The sequence below is a fragment of the Anser cygnoides genome, chromosome 2 (assembly GCF_040182565.1).
Source record: "Anser cygnoides isolate HZ-2024a breed goose chromosome 2, Taihu_goose_T2T_genome, whole genome shotgun sequence".
Classification (NCBI taxonomy): domain Eukaryota; kingdom Metazoa; phylum Chordata; class Aves; order Anseriformes; family Anatidae; genus Anser; species Anser cygnoides.
The window spans coordinates 40484322-40509846 of record NC_089874.1 but is presented as its reverse complement, the minus strand read 5'-3'; positions in this window follow the sequence as shown (position 1 = coordinate 40509846).

Below are 25525 nucleotides of genomic sequence, written 5' to 3'. Positions count from 1 at the left end.
GGAGATTTAATTCTGTCTGCTGACTGAAAGGACAAAACCACACCATTTCTAACTCCCAGAAGTGTGTCTCAACCACTATGGCATTTTGGTGCCTGGCTTATTTGGTCTTTCTCATTCCAACTCTTCTTATCTCTAAAAAATATCTACGTCTACGCTGGATTGGAACTGCAAACGTGAGAGGCCTAACAAACAGGCTAAAAGTCATTCTGTATCTTTTGATCTTTCACTCTTTTAATATTTAATGATCCCATTCAAAATGGAACAGCATTAGCAAGAGAGATTAAGAAGTCCCCCATCCCCTTTCCATGCCGTGGCCTGTTTTCAAGGCAGCAACCTGAGATAACGTGTCCCTTCAGGAAAACAGACAATTTGTGCCCACGTCTCTGACACCTTTGGTGAAAAGTCTAACTGCTTCCCATTTCAATAGTGTTTATGCCTGTTCTTTCATGAGGGTGGGAATGATTGCTCTATGAGGCCAGTATTTGTAGGTGGGATAGAGAAACCATAATCGGGCTTAGAAATAGGTGTTAAATTGCTTGGTGCCATCAAAATTTGGGGTTCCACTCACAAGATCAAAGACATCACTTACTTAAAAGCAGAAAATACCACAAGGCACCGTTATCTGGAAAAATAAATTGAAGTCTCAAAATGCATGTTACTGATTCACACATGCTATGAGACTGCACTTACGCAATATTGGGATTTTCAAGCGCCCAGTTCAGACTGAGTGAGCCCAAAAGACCTGGTATTCCAGGTGAATCGCCAGTCTCAATGAAGGCATCTTTGTCTAAATGTTATTGCAGTGCTGCGTGTCAGGGCGCTTCCATGGCTGGCTGTTCTCTGGGGCCAGGGGCTCCCCATGGGATTCACAGGGTCTGGCAGGCAGGCCCGTCCCACTGCCCCAGACAGGAGCAGGGCAGCTGGGGGCACCAGGGCAGCACCAGCACTTGTCACCTTCCTGGGGACAGGGACAAACTGAGGCCAGGCGATGGGCCTTTGGGTGGGTCTGCCTAGGTGGGGCCCATGGCCTGGCCTGGCAGGCCTGCCCTGCTGTGGCCTCACTGGAGCAGGGGCTGACAGCCTCAGCACTGACATGGGGTCCAGGGCCTGGGTGGGGGATCTACTCCCAGATCTACTCCCCACCCTGGGATGGGCAATCCCCAGGGAGAGCAGGGTCAGTCAGGCCTGGTGGTGCCTTAGGGACCCCACCAGTGTGTTGGCTAAAATAGCTTTCAACAGCCATATTTTCTTCATTTTGACTGTGAGCACCCAGGGAGTATAATTCTGAATTTCACCACTTCTAAATACATTAATTTTAGTTGTCATGTAGTTATGTATAGAGAAATCCCGATTTTTAGATAAGAAGAACTATTATCTTGAAAAAAAAAGTGCTGTTTGGGAAAAGCAGAAATCAGTCACTCCCAGGAATGCCCACTAATTCAGCTAGATGATTATTATATTCCACAATCAGCCAGTCAGGGTTTATTATTCCTTTGAGACAATGGAAGATATAATTTGGTTTTGGAAGAGTTTCAGCAATAGTTTTTCACTCTTGTGAGCCTGCAGCTTGGATAGCTCTGTTGTACCGGACCAGAGCTCCCTATTGCGGGGAACACCAGCTAAATGGCTTGCAATGCTACATCTCCTGTGAGGTGAATGCCACAGAAGCTCTGAGCTTCACAGCTGCCTCGGCATCTGCTCGCAGAGCCCACAAATCTGAAACAATGGACCAGAAATTGGCTGGCAATTTAAATATAATGGTTTGGCCATTACTGGCAATTAAAAATCCATTGGTAAGAGCACAGAAGGTAGGGCAGACGTGAAACACACACGGATTTCTTCTCACCTAGGCAGGCCAGGATAGGCCTAGAAGCAGATATACATTTTCTTCATGTGGGCCTGCTTCAAACTCCTTTGAAATCAGTGGAAACATTTCCATTGACATTAATGGACTTTGGATCAAATCCTAATTGCCACTATAAAACCTTTTTATTGATGCCATACATTATTTGCCATGTATGTATTTTAATAAAGCAGTCCTGAATGTACTATAGGGAATGTGCTCTTTAAAATGGATGTCTTTTTAGAAACTGTACCAAGGGTAAGCCCTCTGACAGAAGAATTTAGTCTATTTCTGAAGGAAGGTTTAAAGCACTATTTCATTTTGTAGGGAAAACAGAGAACTGTGCAGAAGTCTGTGGTTTTTTGGGATGGGGAGAACCTCACATAAACATTTTCTTTATTCTGATTCATAACAGTTCATTCCCTCAAATATGATTTTGGTCTAAAACTCCAAAATGCAAACCAAAAGTGACTAAGAAGTATCAAATCTTGGGTGATCTGGTTTCATGTACTTTACATAGTTTGATCATCAAACCAGATCTATAGGCAAGTTTGCTCAGAACTGTATCTAGATTCAAGCAAAAGCTCATGAATGTCATAGTAAGCCTTTTTATAAAAATGGGCTAAGTTTAAAATTTGCACTGAAACCCTAAACCAGCCTAGTTTCATGTGGTTTCAGTTTTTGTTATGAATGGTCTTTTCTGGTAAATGTTGGGATGTAAAGTCAGGAGAGCAAAGATTACTTGTGTGACTACAAAAACTGAGTAGCTTTTCCTTAGTTTCCCTTTCATAACATATTCATAATAGTCACATGGATTTCAAAAAGCTCAGCCCTCCCCCCCCAATATTTGTAAAGAATTATGAGTCCTTCAGATCAAGATTCAAAATATTAATATAGCTCTTGAAAGCACCAGTGAATACTTTCATTTTCCACAGCATAGCTATAAAGGTAAACTGTGGTACCATTTTTTCACTCCTGAAATAGAAGAAAACTTACATCTGAGATTGCAGATGACAGCTGTATTCTTGATAACAACACTAATGTACAGTTTTAAAAATTATATGGGAAGACAGAGATGCTAAGTAAGCTACAAATGATGATTATCACAGTTTCAGACTGAGCTGTAACTTTCTGTTTGGTTGTTATTTTTTGTGGTCTTCTCCACAGGGAACTCCCCATAAACACATTGACACACACCTAATGGCAGTTTAAAATGCAGTGGCCCGTGAATTTTAATTAATGCCCCCAACCCAGCTGCCTTCCAGAGGCATCTGCCCTGTGGCAGGGGTGGCTGAACGGCTCGTGAATCAGCTCTTGAACCTTACAGTTTAGCATAAACCAAAATCAATGTTGGTTTACCTTAATAGGCCAAGCTGTAAGCTGTGGTGGTTCAGAGCTGATTCATGAGCTGCTCAGCCCACCCTGTTAGGAGGTGGCAACCTCCGGGAGCAGTCTGGTAACCTCTATGAGGACTCCTTGAGAACAGCAGTCACCACTTCAACCCCTTCAATATAATTTGCCACAAGCTGTAGATCTTGCATTATTGTATTCTTTTAGGTGGGATTCAAGATTAGGACCTGTGTTCCCTGCTGTTCATAGCAAAAATTTATAGCTGTGTGCCCCAATGTGTTATCCCAGGGGCTTCAGCATCTGGCCTTGAATATCAGGGACAAAGACGGAATTAATCAAAAACCGACCAACCTTACTACTTACTGATGGCAAAAGTATTACAGAAAAGATGTATTTCAAAACAATAACCAATCTACAAACTTGTTTTGCTTGCCACATGCTGCCCTTCTGTATGAGTGCCTGGCAGGTACCAGGTACAGGTGCGTGAGCTTTGTCCTTAGTGGATACTTCAGTGTTCTTAATGAATCCTATTGCGGTTTTCTCTTTCTTGCAGTCTTTCATGACAATCCTATAGTTTCTAAAATACCCCAGTATCCAAACCTCACATCTGTCACAGCTTTAAAGTCACATAGAGCCCCTTGGTACCAAGAAAATGTACTCTGGGAAGGCACGTACCTCAGTAGGACTTTCCTCTTCTTTTGCTCACAGTGTCTTTTAGATTTTCCAGGAACACAAAGCCCCAGGTTGCTTGTTGTTTGCTTCAGAGGACTCTTCATATAGCTACCCAAATAGAAAAGCCACAGCCCTGTCTCATTCCTCTGTGCTTCCTTCTGAGGCTTCACACTTTATTTTTTGAAGGCGGGGATTGCTTTCATAGCTGGCCTTCTGCAGGCAATATGATTGTTATGGGAACTCCGTGTAAAACCTGTTTTGCACATGATGTTGCTTTAAAAGGTTGCTAGCCAAGGCAAAATGTATCTATGCACAAATAAAGTTCTATCCCTTCAACGAACAGATGATACTGTATTATAAATTTGACTTGTCTGTCAGTTTATGGCCTTATTCATTTATTTATTTAGTAGCAAACAGATTTTCACATCTGGAATGTTCTCTTTCATTAACCTTGAGAAAACTCATAGAGCTGAGTATTTCAAGCTTTAAAAAAACACAAAACTAAAAAAAAAAAAAAAACCCTACAGCAAGTGGAAAAGAGTTGCACTAGGAAGAAAAAGGCTATGGTGAATAATAAGAGCATTTCATACTCTTTCTATTTCAATAAGCCTCCCATTGTCCTTTTACACATTTCTATACCTTTGCCTTTGCTTTCATTTCACTTTTTTTTTTTGTCACTTTCTTTTACCTGCTACTTTTTTCTCTGTTTTTCTTTGAATATGGCCTTTTTACCTGAACTGCTTGCTATTTTTCTTCCTCCCTGCTTCCCTTCCCCTTTCCAGCCACTCTCTATTTTTCCCTGTTTTCTTTTTGCACGTGTTTTTTTTTTTTGACTTTGTCCCTGGATGATCTTCCCTCCTCCAGTCCAATCTGTTGTGCATATTTTCCTTCCATGTGATAATGTAAGTAAATGCCTTAGTCCCTCACTTCACAAACTAACTCACAGATCATTGGTTGACGATGAATTGGGAGACTGTTAATCAGAGAGAACTGTTATCTTCCAGGCATTGAGTATCTAAACTACCTTCAAAGGCAAAGCACAAACAGATACCTATCTAGTGCTGTTTCCTGCATGACTGTATCTGTTGTTATAACATCATGAGGTGACATGCAGTTGTAAGTAAGAGCAGATATTTATTCCCCTGCATGAGTTCTGCTATGATACCATCCACACTAAAAGTCAGATTTCCTCGAAATCCAAGGCAGTAGTTGAAATCGTACCCTCTCTCTATTGGGATGTATCATAATCTAGTGATATAGGGCCTCCAACCTCTCAAAATATGGCATTTATGAGCAGATACTCTTCCTTTTTAGTCTGAAGACCTCGTGATGGCCTTGGTTTATGCTTTTAACACATCTGGAAACCTATAGAAGGGATCCTAATGTACAGTAGTAGCAGTCTCATTGATGATTGATTTCAGAAGTGGAAAACATTTCTAGATTAACATCAACTTAGAAGAACTGTAAGATGGAGAGTTGAATTAAAACAGGAATAGTACTGTCAGAAGGGTGGTGTTTTTTTTTTTTTTTTTTTTTTTTTGTAATTAATTATAATATCATGGGATTGCATGGGTGGTGGACTTGACATAAATTATACATTAAATCTGAGGTGTGTGGATGTGAAGGACCATAAGAAAGGCAACTGTCTTACAGTTTCATTGGGCACTGCCCAAGACAAGAAGTGTCTCTACTCCCTTCAATACTGGTCAGCAAACCAAACAACTCTGCTGTATTAGAGCACTCAAAATAAGGAGGAGACTTCTCTCTCTGTGTCTTTTCCTCTACTACTTTTTGAGTAATACCTATGTTTGCTGCCATGACCCAGGCTGTAGTTTTACGTCTGTGCACAAATGCTTTGGTCCAAGGTGCCATTTAAGTGCTGAACTTGGATGCTTTGGTAAATCAGTCTTAGTAGGGAGGAAGACAAATACCGAGAAGGAGTTTCCTTTAACTTCAAGTCATAATAAAGTGATTTCTTAAAGTCAGTTTACATGCAGAATGAAACCATCCTGTTTGATTAAACACAAAACATCAACCATATTTTCAGAATTAGTGTTTTGAAATATTCTTTAATTAAATTTCAGAGAGACTCAGAGAAAGCATGGGTCAAGAGGAGAATTGTTTGAACAAGCTAGCCCTACATATCTTATTGCTAATTGATTTATCACATCTCTTTCAACACACTTTCAGGGGGGAATTCTTTCTGTTCTGTTAAAGGCATATTTTAAGGTTTAGAAACAAGATATACAAACAAAGGGCAAATAACTCATTTCAGGCTAAAATAGACCAGTTTTGGAAATGTGATATTATGGCAAGCTTTAACCGTACTTGATTCAGCTGGGTAGTATGCCATTCCTTGGGGAATACTTCAAAGAATGACGCAGAGCAGCAGCAACTGGGAGGATACAGACAATTCACACAGGCTGCATGCTTTCACACCCTTGTCTCAGATCAGCAATCCCAGATGGTGATCACCCAGAAGAATCTCAATCTTTTTATAGTCAATATTCTGCAGTCACAAAGTGATTTAACACATCAACTCCGTAAACTGAGATGGCATTGACATTACCTTCAGTAGGCTGAGCACTCTCCTACATCCACTTGCTGAAGGAAATTAGTGTGATCACTCAGGGACTGTTCATACCTCTGTAATTAGCAGTAGTACAAATTGGGTAGAAGGGCATGTTCTTAAACACTTTTGCTGGAGGGATCTGGGCTGGGAAGGTAATACAGAACTCAGCATCAGTAAGATTAGCAGAATGTAACAAGAGATGACACCAATGTAAATCCAGATTAATTTATGTGACTCTGTGAGATACATGTCATCACAGTTAACACCAGGATGGTACTCTTAGTAAAAATAAATGCAGTGATCTTGGCATCTCCTCAGCCAGAATAAGCATTCAGCTTCACCTCCCGTGGGCATCAGTTACCAATATTTATTCTTTCACATAGGCTAAGCCTTAGATTTTTTGTCCCCTTCTCATCTCAGCTATCTTGAGAACATATAAAGACATCAGAAATAGCTGCAAACTGATGTCTGGTGTGACTGTTTTGTGAGGTCAGTTATGGAAGTGATAAGAATAGAAAGGGTAGGAATACAAAGAAGCTATTTTTTTCTTATTTTCAGTCCCTTTTCTACAAAGAAATGATTCAACAATTTTTTTTTACTCTTAGCTGCTACCCTATTCAACCTGGCCATTGTGGATTTGGTCAGCTGTATTACTGTGCAACCTGATTCCAGATTATTTTCTACCCTAGTAGAAATAGGGTTTGTCCATACCGTATAGTGGGTAATGTTCATGTGGCCTGGGCAATCCCAGTTGCACAGAGACACTAGCTCCAAGCTAAAACGCTTCTTGGCAGAAGCCGCAGTGCACAGCACCATGCTGATGTGAATCTGCTCCTCCCAGGTGTAGCCCAAGTGTGGCTGCCTCCACCTCCAACGTCTTTGCACCACCCTCTACTGTGTCTTTGCTTTCACTGCGAGGTCTCTGAAGCACAACGGTTCCTGATAATGCAACGCACATGTTGAACAGACTATTAATTGAAAACAAATCTGATTATCAAAGAAGGCTGTTACTAAAACACCAGGGTTTTCACCTCAAAAAAAAAAAATTCTCTGCAGGTCTCCAGTCCTTCTAGAATGCCTCTCCATTCCATATTCTGTCATTTTAAAATAATTCTACAGTAAAAATACATTTTCTCTAATAACTCGTAACCTTTTTATAAACCAACTCAATTTAAAATTCTATTTTAATCACTTTTTCACAGCAAAGAGAAGATATTAAACCATGTAATTCGTATTCATGACAGCAGCCATCATCGCACCCAGACAATGCTGGGAAAATTTTGTGAGACAGAGATAGGCAAATCAATTATAATGAAACTTTTGTTTACTGAATTCTTCTTTTTGAATTTTAAATGTCTGGGCATATATCACACATGTTTAAACTATTTCGGAATGATTTAAAATTATTTGTGAGACTCGTCAAAAAATAACTTAGTTTGAAATTTGAACTTTTGGGATTACATTAAGCTGTCTGCTCTGTCCTTTTGTGAAGTGCAAAAGGGGAGATTTTGGCTAGAAATACACAGTGTTTACAGAAAGCCAACATGAAAGAAATTTTAACAAATGTCGTAAGGATTGTTTTGTCCCAACTCTAAGATGCTTTGGAGCTGGAAAATTACAAGCATTAGAAAGAGCAGCAAGGAAAACAGAAGTCATTTCCAACTTTCCACGAGGTACTTATTATTGTGGCTGCTAGATACTGCATTATTTAGACCTCTATTCTCCTCTTGGGTGCTCACATTGGATTTGATTTATTCCACCCATACACATAATGCTGGAATCATCAGAGCTCCTATTTGTATATTATAAAAGTTAATTTTGCTGTTTAAAACAGAGATGTCAAATCAGCTAGGCCACGTATAGTTGCAGCAGGGAATCCTGAACTGCTTGGATGGCTTATTTAATCCTACCCTTTCTTTTTCTGTTCAAGGGACTGTATTCACTTTCATGTTCTGGAAGGAAAGAAAGTTAAAGGCATAGATGTAAAAGATACTGGGCCAAATCAGATACCTTACTTATTCAATAGTTGGACAAACACACTTTGCCAGTAGTCAAGATTTGAAGATCTGGCCCATAACAATACTCACAATAATAGACAGTATTTTGTTCTTGGCAGAGCACCAAATCTAATTTGCTCTGAATTTACAGGAGAGGAAAAAAAAAAGAAAAAAAAAAGGAACAGAAAACAAAACCACAGAGAAGTGCTCCACCACCCATTTGTTACAGCAGGGTATTGAGTGGGGAATTGCCGATCTCGACGGCGGCGAAAGGACCAGGAGAGGAACGCTGTGCTCTGCCAGCGCTGGGGCTGGTGACGGCAGCGGGTCAGTCTCCTGAGGACAGCCAGCCAGCACAGCAAACAGCCTTTGTTTTACTTTTTCTCCCTCTTCTGGCACATTAGCTTCAGCAGACAGATTTAAATGTTAACAAAGCGCTCGTGTTTACACGTGTTTTCCACCTCTCCCTCAGAGCTAAACAACAATAACCAGGACCCCTTGCTGCCTTGGCTTGCATGCTGAGGGCCGCGGGGCTGTAGCACCAGTGACTTTGTATCAAGAGTGCCTGCAAAAGCCATGCAGTGGGAAAAGGGCGATGTGACACTGTGGGTGTGGGACCGCAATAGTTCCTTATATCCAGGGCTCACAGGCAGGCAAGAAGGGCTCTGTGCTCAGTACAAAAGCTCAAGAAGCCAAAGTTGGTATAATGTCCCTGAAAAGCTGCCCAGCTCTCCACGGGGAGGCCCAGGAAGCTACTGTTCATCGAAGCAGTAATAACTTGCACAGAGCAGCCTGTGCACCTAGATCTCTCTGAATACCAGGGGAGCAGAGGCTGAATGCTGGCATAAAACTCAGGGGACCAAAGTGAGGTTGCACGCTCTGTATATATCAACGTGCCTGATGCCTGAAAAGAGTGATGTGGAGTGCCTTCATTCCTTTATTTTGAATGACTCCAAAGTGCCACTTTTTAAGGCAGATGTCTAGCTTCTGAAAATGCCTACAGGAGCTCAGCCCGCAGGCAGGATGCAGCGGATCTGCTGCTCCCAGGCAGGCGGTGGCTTCAGCTCCTGCTAAATTCCTGCAGGCAATGCTGAGCAGCCTGGTTTGGCATTCACCGTGCAAGTCCAGAGCCACATGGCTATTGAAGCACCATCACTTCACTTTGCTTCCTCTAAAAACAAAGTAAAAAATTAAACACAGAATTCAACCACATTTCACTATATTTATGTCAGCATCATTGATTCAAAAATGTGGCACACCACCCTTTTGCTGTTATGCTTTTTATGATGATTGGGCACACGTATTTTCAAGGCAAGGCTTTTAAAACAAATTTCTATAGTCTTCCCACTGATTTCCAATACTGGGTAGGGTAAGCCTTGCCATATATACAGCTACTCACTCAGTGAATAAATTACAGAGGAAACAATAAATACATCCCAAATTGACTTGGGGAGACAGAGTTTAAAAAGAAAATAACAGAAGTTGTTCTCTTACAGACAAAACCAATGAGGCGGTGAAGAGTCTCATCATCTGGGGCTATATCTGCAGGAGCTTTCTTCAGCTCCCCCACGGACACATTGCTATCTTTAAAAAAAAGAAACTCTTCTATCCTGACCCTCAGCATTTAAGTCGTGGTTTGGGGACTTGTGAATTTCTTTGCCATGGGTAAGGGATATAGGAAGTTTTGGCCTAGGATAAAGACATAATACAGAAGAGATGAAGATTTATTTGAGCACCCACTAAACCATAAAAGATTTGCAATTCCCTGCTGTAGAGCTCTGTATTCCATTTCGGCCTTGTACTCTATAATTTTGGCTGGGCAGAGCTTTAAGTCTGTATTTGCTATCAAAAAGACAGCAGCTCCCACTGAAGCAACTCTGACCGTGTGCTCAGAATCTTTATGTCTGGAAGCAGACCAGCCTCTGAAGTACCACTATCAGCTGTAGCAGTTCAAACTGGTTGGGTGTTCTTGGAGCTAAAATCCTCCCTCACCCCCCCCTTTTTTTTAGTTAAAGGTTGTGGGAAATAAGGATATTTTTTCTTAGCTCCCAGAAGGGATAAAAAATTTAGTCTTATAAACTTCCTTGATAAAGAATTTCAAACACCTAGATCACCAAATTTTGTTCGTTACTCCTTCACATTACTGGATGTGGATTCAAGAGCTCCCATGGTTAAATTTTTATGACATAAGGTTCTCATTTGGCACCATTTATATATTTATATTAACACAATCTTGCTATGTGACTGTGTATCTTTGTATTTTGAAGCCTCCAGATGAAATGGAAAAAAACAATTATTCACTCTTTTTATTAGCACTGTAATCAGATTTTCATAGAGTTCCACAATAACAGGAGAAGCTTGAAAAGTAATTAAGAGATTCTCCAACACAGCAGGAGTTTTTGTTAAAGGAGAAAACTAATTCAGACTACTTTGCAGAAACAAGAGGAGTTAGGGCTTGAGTCCAAGAGACTCCTAATCTTCAAGAAAAGTAGCTGCTCTGAAAGCCATGGGGAGGAGAGGTCATTCATATACTTTCGTTTTCCTTAAAAAAAAAAAAAGGAAAAAAAAAGGTCAGCAAATGATTAGGAGCTTATCTAACAATTAAAACATCTGCTTCACCAAGGAAAGCACATCAACTTGCGTTACTTCAATTTAAAGAACACATTTTATTATATAAATTAATTTAGAAATGTAAAAAGTAGTATATTAATTTGTCTGTAAGAAACAGTTGATTAATAGCACACTATGCATATGCATTTGAGAAAGCACCCAACCACATAAATGACAGTTTCCAAATGCACGTTTATTTAGATGTAACCAGGTCTCCCACACCCTACTGGATATAATGTGGTTGTAATTCACTCCGAACATTTTGGTGTTCCGTTTTGATATTATCATAATGCACTGACATTTCCAAAACTGTGAATCGTCTAAACTACATTTTTTCCCAGATGCAGATATAGATGGTAACGGATGGCAACAAGTAACTCATTTGTAATTCTCTGCTATCTCCCGGTATCTTGTGCTTCCCTTGTTCCTGCTTTCTCTATCTCATCTGCCCTTTTCTGTGGCTAGCTGCCACCTCTCCTACTGCTTCGATTCTGTTAGGCAGACACAGGTTTCATTAATGCTTTTCAGCAGCTGTGCTTGGCTTTAAGCTTTTATCTTCTAACAAAAAGGAATTGTGAAAAACTGCTTTAATAGAAAAAAATAAATTGGTGCAGTCTCTTGCGCTAAATAAGGTAGTGAGATCATTCAGAATGCAGTTTCATTTCTTTAAATGTAATAATTACCTCTTAAAATGTGCATGTGGCTTAATCTTTTTATGGTGTATGATAATGGAGGAGTTTTATATGATTCACTTACAAGTGATGATAAGGATGTACATTGTAGATTATTGCTCTATCACCATATATTTGAAGAGAGCTCCCTTATGGCAGTAAAATAATAATGGGACTGATTGCCTTGTCCTAAAACCCACAGGAAAGTGCTGCTCCACATTATTTTAAGGCATATCAGAGATTTTTTCTCCTGTGTCCTTTATTGCTCTCAGGAGGTGAGGAGATTCACCTGTCCTCTGTTTGTCCAGGTCTCCCAGTCCACACAAGAAGTCTCCTGCCCAAAATTTGTGTGTTGGCTCATACTTTCTCAGCCCTCTCTCCAGGACTGTTGTCATAACTGGAAGCTAACCAGTAGTCCCTTCCTAATTTGGGACCCGACTGCAAGAAGAGGGATGTGGAAGGAATGTGAAACATATGGAAAGATGGAGAAAATTAAAACATAATGTAGGAGGCCAGTGGGAGACCAGTGTGCACCCACTTGCTGCTTTTGTTCCCTCCATCTCTCTCTTATGTCAGTGAGAACTGTTTTTCAGGCACCTGGCATTTCCTACAGGAATGAGCGTGGCTGAGCCAACACCATTAGAGCCATACAGACAGAAATACATAGATTTAAAACAGCTTTTCACCCTCATCAAATGCCATGTCATTTGTAACCTGTACTACCCAAGAAATCTGCATTGTCTGAGTGTGACCAGTTTTAGTGATGTTCAATGTTTTCCCAAAGTTGTTGGCTCTAGGTGTGCTGAGACTGGGGGGAGAATCTCAGATGTATATAAACTATGAGAAAAGTTTGGAAAGTGCATCCCGTAGTTTCAAAATACTCAGTAAAAACTTCCCTCTCCAATGTCAGGTTTGTCAAGCCAAACTAGTGATTTTTGCTTCACCCTTTTTGAATGCTCAGGGATAGTGATTTTTGTTACTATGGCTGCTGGTTACTACTAGGCCTGGTTGGTAGGATTTGGGTCTAAGGTTAAATCACAGTTTGTAGGCAAAAGCCTGTTTCTTCTTTTTTCGACGTCTTTTGTTTAGCTCTGCTTTGCATCTGTTCAATTGATCCCTAATGGCAGAGGTGACGTAGGGCTACTCCTCACTACTGGCTGTTTTGCAGTGACACGGAGAAGTTCTGGAAAGAGGCCAGGATTTCATTGATATAATCATATCCCATGGTTTGCAAAAGATTTACCTCTGCTGTAGTTAAGAGCCAGTGTCCATTACTTTGATTTAAGCGGACTTCTATGCAAACACAACAACCCACAAAAAAATCTGTGACAACATGAATTTGCCAGGAGTTCAGAGTGGTTTCTGAGTTGCCAGAGTGTGCTGTAGGTTTCCAAAGTATTCCAACCTCAATGGTTCAGAGGTTTTCGCCTTCCCTACTACCTTCAAGCACGTACTATTTTTTCCAGGAAGACCTAGAAACTATGTAATAATGCTTCTTCTACTCTCTTGAAAACTACATGCCAAGCTGAGGGATTTTGTGACATGCTTTATTTCAGTTACTTAAAAAATATACATATTTCTTACACGAAAAAGGTACAGTCAAGCAAAGGACTGATTTTGATGGACTGGTTTTTATTTCCTGCCTATAAATTTATGACATAGCTGAGCGCTGACATAAGTCAATAGCTGGTAACATAGTTATTGAGTATGGAAAGGCACCAGGCAGGGACCATGCCTCTATTACTGCTGGAACAAAACTACGTTGTGCAGAAATGACTACCACATGGGACTGAGATGAGGCTTGGGGGAAAGCTGTCTGTATTTCTGCATCCTACAGAGGTGGCTTGTAGAAACAGGGCAGTGGTCTTTAAAATATCTTGTTGGTTTGTTGTGTTCCCTGACTGCAGCAGACCACTTTCTGCATAGTGAAGTTGTATTGGAATTGAAACTGGCGAATCTTCTTATTCTTTGCCGTTTCTTTGTTTTTGTCCTGCAACTAGTTTATACAGTATCACCATCATCTGCTGCCCTATCCTTCAGTCTCCCTGGACACATTTGTGGTCTATGTATGAGCAGCAGAGGATGAGGAATTGCACTGTTATAGTCTGCCTGCTGGTGATAAGGGCAGCAAGACCTCGCACAAACTTCTGTTGATGACAGCTGGATGGTAGCTCACTCAGGGGTAATACATGTATCTGAAGCTCACTCCTTTATTTTTTATATAAAAATATTGCAGTTTCATTCATGCTAGCCCTGCAGTTTTTGTATTGACACAGCCGTTTATAGTCAACTTCATATAAAGCCACAGTCAGTGCATCATGTTTTAAACTCCATCTATTCAGCTTTGCACTGAAACTTAGTTATATTTGGTCAGTGAGGTACTATTAAGAAACCTTAAGAAATCAGGTCAGTGAATGGCAGTGTTCAGAATCCTTAAGAAATCAGATTTCTCCTATTGCTTCAACACTTTAATATTAAACCTTATTATACACATAACGGTGTGGTACATATTAAAAAAATAAGTTTCTGCAGAGTCAAGTAACTTACATAATTATTAGAAGGGCTCTTTGCTAGTTGTACAACCTTAAAAAAAAAAAAAAAAGACCCCACCCCACAACTGCAGAGTATAATCTCTCTTTTAAATGCTGCAGAGGCCTTTTTGTATTTCTGAGAGATCTGGGAAATCTCACTGTCTCTTTATGAGATATATCTAGGGATAATCTAAAACCAGAGTTAATTAGTGGAATGTTTATCACTCTGATGATAATATTCTTCTTCCACTCACAGACCTTGGTCTGGTAAATCTATTTAAGTGTAATGTGTTAGTATATTCTGTGTCAATTTAGGCATAATCCACCATCTTCTTATGTATGATTTTACTTTCTGCATGTGAGTAGCTTCCTTGATTTAAACAGGAGTAGGTTTAATCAAGCGTGGAAGTGTTTACAAGGTGTAATGAAGATGTAAAAAATTATCCCTGTTTTGGCTCTAATGGACACGCAACATTGTCCCTTTTCCACAGCTGTCAACCACATACCTGTTTTTCTTATCACTTTGCTGCAAAAGTTATTTGAGCATACTTGCATTGAATATTTTAGAGTTCCTATGTAAATAAAAGCATGCTTTCAATAATCATCTTAAATTGTTGAACAAACACATAACTCAATGGACAATCAAAAAGAAAAAAAAAAAGAATAAAATAATTCAAGCACATTTACCTGAAACCTAACCAATGGACTGGATCCAATGGTGCATAAAAGTTGCAGGAGGACATTTGGGAGGTGGAGAGAGAAGGACTGAGTGGCCTCTGTCCCTGACTTCATGCTTCTGAGGATCCTTTCCCCAGAGTGCACCCCTGAGCTTGTCTCAGTGGGCACTGAAGAAGGATGCAGACACTGGTTTCTAGCTAACTCCAGAACTCAGGAAGTGACCTGTTGGTAGCTGAAAGCTGTTTTGCCCCTCTTATTTTGGTTTTAAAAGCCCACAACTTTATTCAGCAGGTTACAGTAATTCCTGGTCAGTCCCTGGTATGGTTCACCATACAGCCAGATAAACCTTTGTGCCAGCACAACTGAGGCACTGCTACAGGAACAAGAAGCAGGCATGGCCTAGGCTGGCATGGCTGCCAAAAGGAAGGGCTTCAGTTACAATACGACACGTTGGGCATCCATACCACGGCCTTACTCCCAGCTGGAGCACCGGTGGCAAGGACGTCCTTCTGCACAGTATGGAGCAGGAGTACCAAGAGGCTCTGTGCTGCTCAGCACCCTTTTCCCAGGAGAAAAACACCTGGAAGGAGGGAAGGCTGCAGGTAAGCCCGCTGGTCGTCACCCTTTCTAGGGTGACTGGCTCGGACCTGCCACAGTGCTCACCCCACACATACTCTTCTCCCCAGGGGCTGTTGACAGGATCCCGAGAGCACTTTGTTAATGCACTATTGAGATTCATGGCGCACTTCACATTTCCCAAAGTTAATGATCCAGACTGTCTGCAGATGCAGGCAGACACCGCTGCTCAGGCCTACAGTGCTGATGAGCTATTTACAAAAAATCATCTTTTATCTAAAATGACTAAATACATAGAAGTTTTATGAAAATTGACCTTTCTGTTGGGTAAGTTTCAGGAAACAGTTTTTCACTTAATGACTGCTTTGAATCCAGGCCAAATTGGTAAGTCTGTAAGTCCAGACTGAGCAAATAATTTTGAACAAATTATTTATTCAGTGAAGATAGCTGCTTTTCCTCACTAGTACATAGTTCATGGACAGGCTGTGAAACTCTTTAACCTATTTGTAATTCAAAGTTATTCATACATTTCCTCACATAATAATTCTTGGTCTAAAACTATTTATGAAAAGATTATCAGTGCCTGCCATGAAGAGACATGAAGGAATGGAAATTATGTCTGGATCAGAATCAGCTTGGAAATTTAGATGGATGGTCTCTAACGTGAAGAAACTCTTCACTGTTCAGTGAATGTGGCTGCTTTTCCTCAAATCATTTATTTGACACACCAGTTTTTCTGGTGTTTGACCAGCTCCATAATTCATAGGGAATTTCCCTCCCCCTTGCCTATCATTTTCCCAGCTTTGCTGAAAGCCTTGCAGCCAGACAGTTATTCTGAATGAAATGTATTTATGGTTTCATATCAGTTCCTAGTAAATAGGTACACCGGTGATGAAATCACAAGTATTACCTTAGGGCCATCTTTGCAAAGAGCAGAAAAGGACATGGACGCTTGCCTGCTCACTTTGTACTCAATTGGCCCCTCTGGTATACGTTGCAGTTAACAGACATTAGTAAAGCAGCACGAACTTTCTGCTGTGAAGGGCAACACCTGTACCTGCTGTGCTGTCAGAACAAAGCCATCACACAGTACCTTTTAGCATCCCTTAACTGCTCACAAAGAGAAAGCAGGGGAGGGAAACCCACTGGTTCCATCCCTAATTCCCTCCTGCATCTGGGCAGAGCTCCTTTGGACGTTGCTCACTGAATCCTTTGACTGTTTTGCACGGAGGCTGGAGCTACCTGGGGTTTCTGCCTGGTGCCCCATCCGGGACATTTATTTAAACCCTTGACTCCCTTTCCACCAGTGCTAACATAATCCCTTTAGTTAACCCTTTAGTTAACCCCAAACCTAAAAGACCTACTCCTTTCAACTCTATTGTCTTTTCTGCCTTCCCTCTCCACTATTCCCCTGCTGCAGCCCTTACCTTGTTCTTTTACCTGCTCCACTTTCTTCTTTTCTGCTCCTCATGATTGATTTCTTTTCTCTTCAGCCTTTCCTATTTCAGGGAGGAGGTTGCCTCTCCTGGCCCCAAGCAGTGCTCTTTCAAAGTCTGGCTTATTCTACCCTCCCTTTCTTATTCTTTATTTTACATTACAGCAGAGCCTCCAGCTGGTATTGATAATCACTGAAAAGAGAGTTCCTACCCAAAGAGCTTAGAATGTAGGCGCATTAATTCCACAGGTTAAACAGAGGGATCCCTTTTATGTACATACATTGTTTAAAAACAGTAATTAAAAATATTAAGAATCTAATTTGGTAGCATTAAGGTTATAAGTACTAATAGAAATGCTCATTTGTATGGCCATTTTAAAGATTCTTACTTGCCTATAGGTTATTTTTATTCTGGCTCTGCAAGATTTTTTAAACTATCTTCATGGTTACAGAGTGGTAATAAAGTCAGTTATCCTGGATCTTATCTTTCTTTTAAAATATTTTATTCTTTTTGCACTCAGTTCTGCTTTCTTGGTTTTGGTAGCCCTCTGCAAAATAGAATAAATATTTTCATTTGGTTCTGCAGGTGGTGAAAGACATAAAACATTAGAATGGTCCTTTAAAACAGCTGTAAACTAAAATGATGCTTGTAAACTGAAATACTGCAGTTTTGTTCACCCTGAATTTTAAAATAGTTTCATGAGGTAATTGAGCCTTAAAGGATCTGGATTTTTTTAAACTATATTATGTTATTATGCAGTTGCCACAGGGGAAGCATATGTTAGCTGCCAAAAATCTAAAACTGGATTCTTGGATGTTAAACAGATAAGATTAAGTCATAGTCTTCAGCTCCACTAGAAGCAAGCACAACATTCATCTGGAGCATGTGACAGCTACGTCCTGGAAAACTGTTTCTAGACAGACATTCTTGGCTGCTTGCATAGGCTAAAATAGGCAGTTCACATTCATTCGATCTGCTGAGTTTTAAGCACCTCTGTAGATCTATTCAGTTGAATATTTTTCCAATTTTCCTGAAGTGTGGTATTGCTTCTTTAGGGAGACTTGTAAATTAAGCCTTTCACTTAAGACTCGTATACTCTTGGATTTCTGTTATTCTTACTGGCCACTGAACACATACTGTGACATTTGATTTTTAAGACTGACTTTTTCTTAATTGTATTAGCAGGTTTGAGTCTGTGTTGGATTACAGGTATCAATTTGCGCACATGCTGTATTACATTTTATTGTGCCCTAAAACATGACAGGCACTACACTGAACAAAAAGAAAGATAAAATCACTTCCCTGAAGAATTTACCATCTAACTTTAGATTAGAAGGAGAGCAATAAACAGCAGGAGAAGATGGCGTGAGGAACTACCTCACACATTACAGCAGTAAGATCAAGCTGTTAAGCTGTTGGGGCTTGTAAACACCTCGATCACTTAACTAAATGGTTTATTTAAAATAATTATGATCAGTGAGCCAGTAATTGTAGGCACCACTGAAATGAATTTAAAGGAGGGATTTGAATCAAAAGTTCAAATTCAGTGAACTAGAATCAGCACTGCATCTCATGAACAGGGCAAAATGGCACAGGGAAGCTTGCAGTAGAGGTAGGTAAGTGGGACATCAAGACTGATGTCAATGGTAAGTGCAGAGAGCAAACCTGTATACATAGAAAGTACGTGGTTATGCAGGGTATTGAAGATGTGAGTGGAAAGTCTAAATCTAATGTGATGGGTAAAGGAGACCTAGTGGACTGGTTTAAAATGGCCCTCAATGACTGAAGTGTTTCAGCTGACTTAGCAAGGTCAGCATCAGTGTGTTTGAGAGAGCATGGTCCCATTGCCAGGTGTACCAAACTGACAAGAGGCATTTAGCTTTCTGTGTTAAGAGGCATTTAGCTTTCTGTGTTAAAGCAGCCCAGCTTTGGATGAGTGTTTGACTACTGGAGCAGAATGAAAACTTGGAAGAAGATTACTCTGTAAGCACTACAGCAGGTTTCTTACATAGTCCCAAGTCACCCAACCCTCATCACTACCACAGACAATCTCTGTCCCCATCAAGTTGCACCAGGGGAGGTTTATATTGGATATCAAGAAGAATTTATTCATGGAAATGGTGGTTAGGTATTGGAAAAGGCTGACCAGGGAAGTGGAGGTGTAGCCATCCCTGGAGGGATTTAGGAGATATGTGGATGTGGTCCTTAAGGACATGGTTTAGTGTTAGGTGGATAGTTGGACTTGATCATAAGGGTCTTTTCCGCCTAAATGATTTTGTGATTCTATGGCTCCACAGTGGAGCCACCCTGAGTTTCCTTCCTACAGTGTCTATCCTGAAATGCCTATTGGAGCAGTGGCCAAGTGCTGCCTTCTAGGTTAGACACGGCTTGGTGGCTTTAGTTCAGTTCATACCATTTCGATAAACATTGCAGCAAGTGCCGTGTTTGCTTGGCAGTGAGGACAAAGACTGCCTGACAATAACTTCCTTAAGATAATCTGACTTCCCCAGTGAATTTTTCTTATAAATATAAGGCCCAGAACTGCACCTGGAAATTTTTGCTGTTGCTGTCTACAGTCTGTTACGATACCAATATGAAAAATCAAACAGCACTAAAATGCAAAATTGCAGTTGCCCTGTCTAAGACTCAGTTCAAATCCACGTGTTTAACTAATGTTAAAGAAACTTGGACATCCCAGATGATCCAGTATTTGTGTGATTTCAAATCCCCAGGCCTCTATACCTTCCTCTTTGATGGTCTCAAATGGTTAGCATCTAGATTTTATGTTGCTGAATCTTGCATGTTGTCAGGCAGCACCACGTCGATTAAATTGCACTCAGGAGAGAGTTAACCACAAAGCCGTAAGTATTCTTGACAGGTCATTCTTGCTTGAGCCTGGTTTCTTATGTATAAAGATTAAAAATCTTGTCACAGATGGTAAAGAATGAAGTACATGCAAAACAATGGAGCATCAATAACTCATAAAAAGCACTTAACAGAAGTGGCAGAATTTGAATGAGCTGGGGTATACATTAAACAAAATAAGACTAGTAATAATGTTGAAGAGAGAGTACTGTAAAATAATTTCTCTAAGTGTTGAATGCAGGTAGTAATTGACAGTGATTGTTCATTTCAGTGATGAATGAGTGTAAGAATTTTATTTTTATTCAGCACTGTATCGAACCCAGGCAAATGAGAATAACTCCTTTGCATTTTGCTTCATTTGCTTTCCTGAATATTCTACATTAATGATATTTGAAATTAACGGGTTCCCATTCTCTGCTCTGCTGGGTCTGGTTTTGCTCTGCTCCCCTTTAAAAGGAAACCATCCTAAAATGGGCAGATGTAGCCATTGGCACCCACCAGACTCTTTAGTTAGATGGTGAGAGCTACTTTATTCCCTTATCCTGGTTGCCAGGATCTTGGCTTCAGAAAAAAAAGGCATGACCAAAATACCTTTGCATGAGAGCTTGTTCCTGCCTGCTGGCCTGCTATTGGCAGGTGGGACAAATTACAACAGCATTCTCAAGCAATGAAGAGGCTGACATGCAAAGCTACTTACCCAGAAGCCCAGCTTGGTAGCCAGGTTTCCCTGAGTAGAGAGGAGAAACAGCTCCATACTTTTTACCTATCTGCTGCCCCTCCAGATTTCCATCAGATGAAGAGAAACCTTAAAGATGGTAGCCATGTGGGCTCCGTATATTTTCTTCCACAAGTGCTTCTGATTCTGAACTCGTCAAAGCAAGGCAGCCCTGCTGATTGAAATGCAGCCCATGCTAGAGTTATGTGCTGGCTAATAAATGGCAGTAGTTTAATCAGACTTAACAATGTTATCCTATTCCATAACTCACATGCAAAGGGCAAAGAACACAGCATTTTATTGACAGTTCTTGGAAGTTTATGCTTTCAAAATGTAGTTTTCGACAGCTGGGTTTGGCTCAGTTGCCAACACTGAGAAGAACACTAGAGACCACAAGTGGCTTGAAACGGTGATGTATTAATTTAATTTATTATTATTTTTTTTTGGTATAACTTTCAGTCCATAAACACCTTTGTTTTTATGGAATACTTCTAAGAGACCTATAAAAGCTGACTAAGCAAGCGTTGTGTCTGTAGACTTCCATTCATTACACAGAGCTGTACACCTCCACAGAAAATAAATTATGGACCACAAAATTGAAAATCATTGGCCTACAGCTTCCTGGATAATCTTAATATTTGAGAGACAGGACTGTCTCCCAAGACACATGTAGAAATTCATATAAATACAACGAGAAAAGTGTTCTTTCCATAACTGAGTAATCTAAACTACTCCTTGGGCTTCCCTGTGGGTTTCCTATCCAAATACCAACTCAGCCTGTTCATGATTACCCTGTGAGAGCTGCGTTCACAACCTGCAGTGGTAAGGCTGCAGAACATGGTAAAAAGGAGCGTAGAAAAACTGGGACTGCTCTATGACATTATTATTATTATTATTTTATACATTATTAAATTGCTGCAGTCTGAGCGAAGGTGCTCAGAAGGCTATGTTTTTCCTGTTCTTTTTAAGTTGTCAAAGGATTTGAGTTACAAACACTGGGAGGAACAAAGTATGCTGCGGAAAACTTACCACTAGACAGTCTTGCTGCACTTAGGACAGGCCACCCCTCAGGCAGATTTGTGTAATCTACACAACGTGTAATTTCCATAGGTGTGAACACCTTGTAGGGCAGGATTCAGATGAAGATTTACACTGCTGGAGAGCAGTGAGGCTGCTTCTTCTAGGGACAGGTTCTGGAGCTGCTTTGTGTACTCAGCGTTTCCGGAGGACAGAGGAACCGTTTTAAACTCTGTTTAGCCTGAAGTTTAGAGTAACAGAGGGTGCTGACTAGTCCCAGATGGTCTCGGCTTTTTGTGGCTGTAGGCAGGACACTGGTTTCAGGAAGTATGCGTAGGCTAATGCAGGAATGCAGGATGTGAAAGGGCACAAAGTGCACCAGCCCCTCTGAGCTTGCAGGCCCGGCAAGGAAGGGGATATACCACAGGCCCTTAAGGGGGATTTGCAAGCCCTCCCTAGGAGGATGTTTGATTTTTGTGTCATCCTTGGCATTAGCATAACCCAGGCCAGCGCTACTGTTTGTGGTGGGGTTGCTGTTTCACTGCTGCTGACTCTTGCCACTCTGCACCTCTGGCATTTACAACTGCAGCGGCAGCCCAGGCAGCACAGTCTGTGGGGCTCAGGATCAAATGAGCAGCTGCTGGTGCTGCAGAGGAGGCTGAAGAGGACAGGACCACCAGCAAGGAGCTGCTGCTGCCCACTGATGAGTGGGTGCCTGAGAAGTGGGTTCCTCATCCCTGCTGCCAGCCCAGCAGGCAGGGAAACACGGCCTGCCTGCCCCAGCCATGCATTGGGGCAACCTGAGCGCTAGACACAGCCCAGCTGGAACAGAGCCAGCTTGCACAGCCTAAGTGGTGGTTTGAAGCTATAATTAAGGCCAAGTAAGGATAGTAAACATCTGAAGCCATAGGGTGGAATCAACGCTTTGCATGAGCCATTTCAATAACTGGTCGAATTTGACTTTTGCTTTTGGCCAAGCTTTTAGAAGGTGCTTGTTAGATCAAGCTAGCTAAAATGATCTCATATTATCCTTAAAATCCACATCCAAATAAGTCGTTAGTGAAGTTTAAGGTTAGGAAAGAGTTTTTTAACTGCGAAGGAATAGAACTGCTCCAGTTCCTACTTCAAAGAAACAGGTTGAAGTCAGAAAAGCAGTAAATTTTGTGCCCCCTAAAGAAAAAATTGTCACGTTCCACATTTTATCTGAGGATGGCTATCTGGGACAGGCACATCTGACCTAAAGGTGTGTGGGAAGAGGGGATTTGCAAACATAAATGAGTCACATTCATTAACTGTTTTCATTCTGCTAACTAAGAAAGAAACTGAAGCTAACCTACCGGTGGCTATTTCTGCCCCACTCCAACTGCTGTGCTTGCACACTTGGAATTTTAACAAGTGACAGGATTCAGAAGGATTGGCTGCATAAGTTTGAGCAGGTGCTAGAAAAAAAGTGGGCCAACAACGTATTTTGGTTCATGTCTGCATTGATATGCAAATAAACCACAGCTAGTAATTAAATACATGTGTTGTTTCACACTGAGCCAGGTAAATCCAGTTTGGAAAAAAAGAGTCTGATGGTATATTAGATTGCTTATAGGAATAAAGTAGCTGCTTTGTACTCTCATTTTCACACTGGTAATTAGCATAAAAATTCCAGCTCTTTTCTGTTTTGGATTATGGTTGAATTCTGCTATTTATTATTATTTTTTTTTAACAAAATTTAAAGTTTCTGTGCTTCTGAGTGCTGACTTTTTATTCTGTTCTTTGCATAGGATAGCTGTCCAAGGCCTTCTGCTTTTATTGTCCATGCTGAATTTGACTCAGGTTTAAATATATTTTGCATATTTCCTTACCCTGTAACTGCAATTGGTTTCAGTGAGACTTACCGTCATCTGCTGCCATGCTCTAGTGCATCTGACCAGTTACAATTGCAGGGTAAAATAGCAGTTTGTGGGATTTTTATGTGTGTCTACAGTTTTTATGTTGCAATTGTATAATACTCTAATTGTACCTCTGATATTTTAATGCTTACTCCCTTAAGTGGGTCTTGAAAAGATCCACTGAAGTCCTATTCCTTAGTAAATTACCTGGAACAGATAAGCAAGTAGAGCACACTTATGGTCCCTCTTTTGTTTTCCTGCTTATGCTAAATCCACTTCTTTTTTTTTCTCGGCCAGCTGTCTGAGACATAATTATCCAGAATTGTGACTATCAGTATCCTTAGACTTAGGTGAAGCTTTTATGTGGAGATCAAATGCCTTATATTTCGCAGAAAAGCTTAGACTAAAGTACAGAAGAGCTCACTGAGAAGCTTTGAGTTACCGTCTCTGCTCCCTTGCAGGTGGGGTGATGCTCTCCCAGCTGCAGAGGACCCTCCTGGCGCTGTACCTTTTCACTATTTTTCAAAAAATGTTCTTGTTGTTATGGTTACCAACCACCAACCACTCACTCTTACCACAGCCCTTGTTTCAATCACAGCTTTGAACAACCTTATCTCTGCTCCCGTGCCTGCTTCCACATGCGTTTTCCTTCATCTTTGATGGTTTACTACACTCCTTTTCCTCAACTTCCCAGTCTCTTCTGTTTCTAGTAGGACAAGTTCGGATCTTGTGCACACCACAATTTTCTCCTCCTCCTCCAGACCTCCATGGGTACCTGTCCCTGATACTGCCATCATCCCTAGTGCGGTACCCACCACACTGTTCTCCCTCTTTCTCTTGTGGCCTAACGCTTCCAAAACATTTGCAGCCTTCCACCCTCTCTTCACGTTTCCCACACTCTGGCTCTCTGGTCCCTTTCTTGTATGATACATGTATATGTATATCTATACACATATGTATATATATAAATGGTTTTGATGTGGCAGTTGGTCTCTTGGGGGATTCTGTGCTCCCTGTGGCCTATTTAGCTTACTTCCCAGGTGGGATAAAATTAACGGAGACACAATACAGGGTGGGTCATGTAGCTAAATCAAGCCTGGGGCTGCAGGCTCAAATAATGGGGATTCAGGGTAGGAGGCCTCAGAATTAACTCATTTTGTGTGAAGGTTTAAAGGAGCAGGATGGCTCTAGGAGCTGTTATATCCAAATGAATTCTTCTTTACTGCCGGATAAAGGATCTAGTGATTTACGGTTGGAGTGTGAAGGACAATCCTGTCAGCAGAAGCTCAACCAGAGAAGCTTATAAAACCTACACTCAGTGTTGCTTGGCTTCAGCTGGAATATTTGTGTTTCTCTAAGTGATGTCTTCTCCTTGAAGTTTCTTCTCTTCTTTCACTTTAATTTGTTTTGTCCCTCAATTTAAAGGAATGTTTCATTGTAAAGTGGTAACTACTTGCCCTTACAAATGTGTCTATTTCTAAATGAATTACATTATTTAATTAGCAATTATTCTGTAAATAATTGAACTGAGTCACACATAAATTTCAAAGACTAAGGTGCTATTCTACTTAATGTTAATTAATATGACTAATCTAATAGATAAGAAAATATGAATAATGAAGTCAGTCTTTCTACCACATCATCCACGACACTTTTATGGCCTTGGTTATCTGGAGAAGTAAAACGACAAGCTCTTCTTCTCAGTCAAAAGAATCTCTGACTGTTTTTTCCCTGGATCCATATTTTAAGCTTTCCAGGACATGCGGATCCACAGTTGCATTGTGCTACTGAGAGCAATTAGTTTCGCTTAGCTTTCCTTTTATTTGAGAGAAACTAGACTATAATTCTGTGGTTTGTTAATGAACTTCTAAGTATTATTTCAATCACGCTTGTACAAGCAATGGTTTTATTTATTTCATTTATTTATTTAAGTGAGAAAGAAACGCTAGTTTCTGAAAGTTTTTGTTTCACATCAACTTCTAAAATTCTGCTTGCTTAAAAGGAATGCCAATGTTTAAAAGCTTGCTCATCTTTGCTTTCTAGTAATCTTGGCATGTATACCAGGTATAAATCTCAAATGCTGATTAAATCTCAAAGAGAACAGGGGGATCC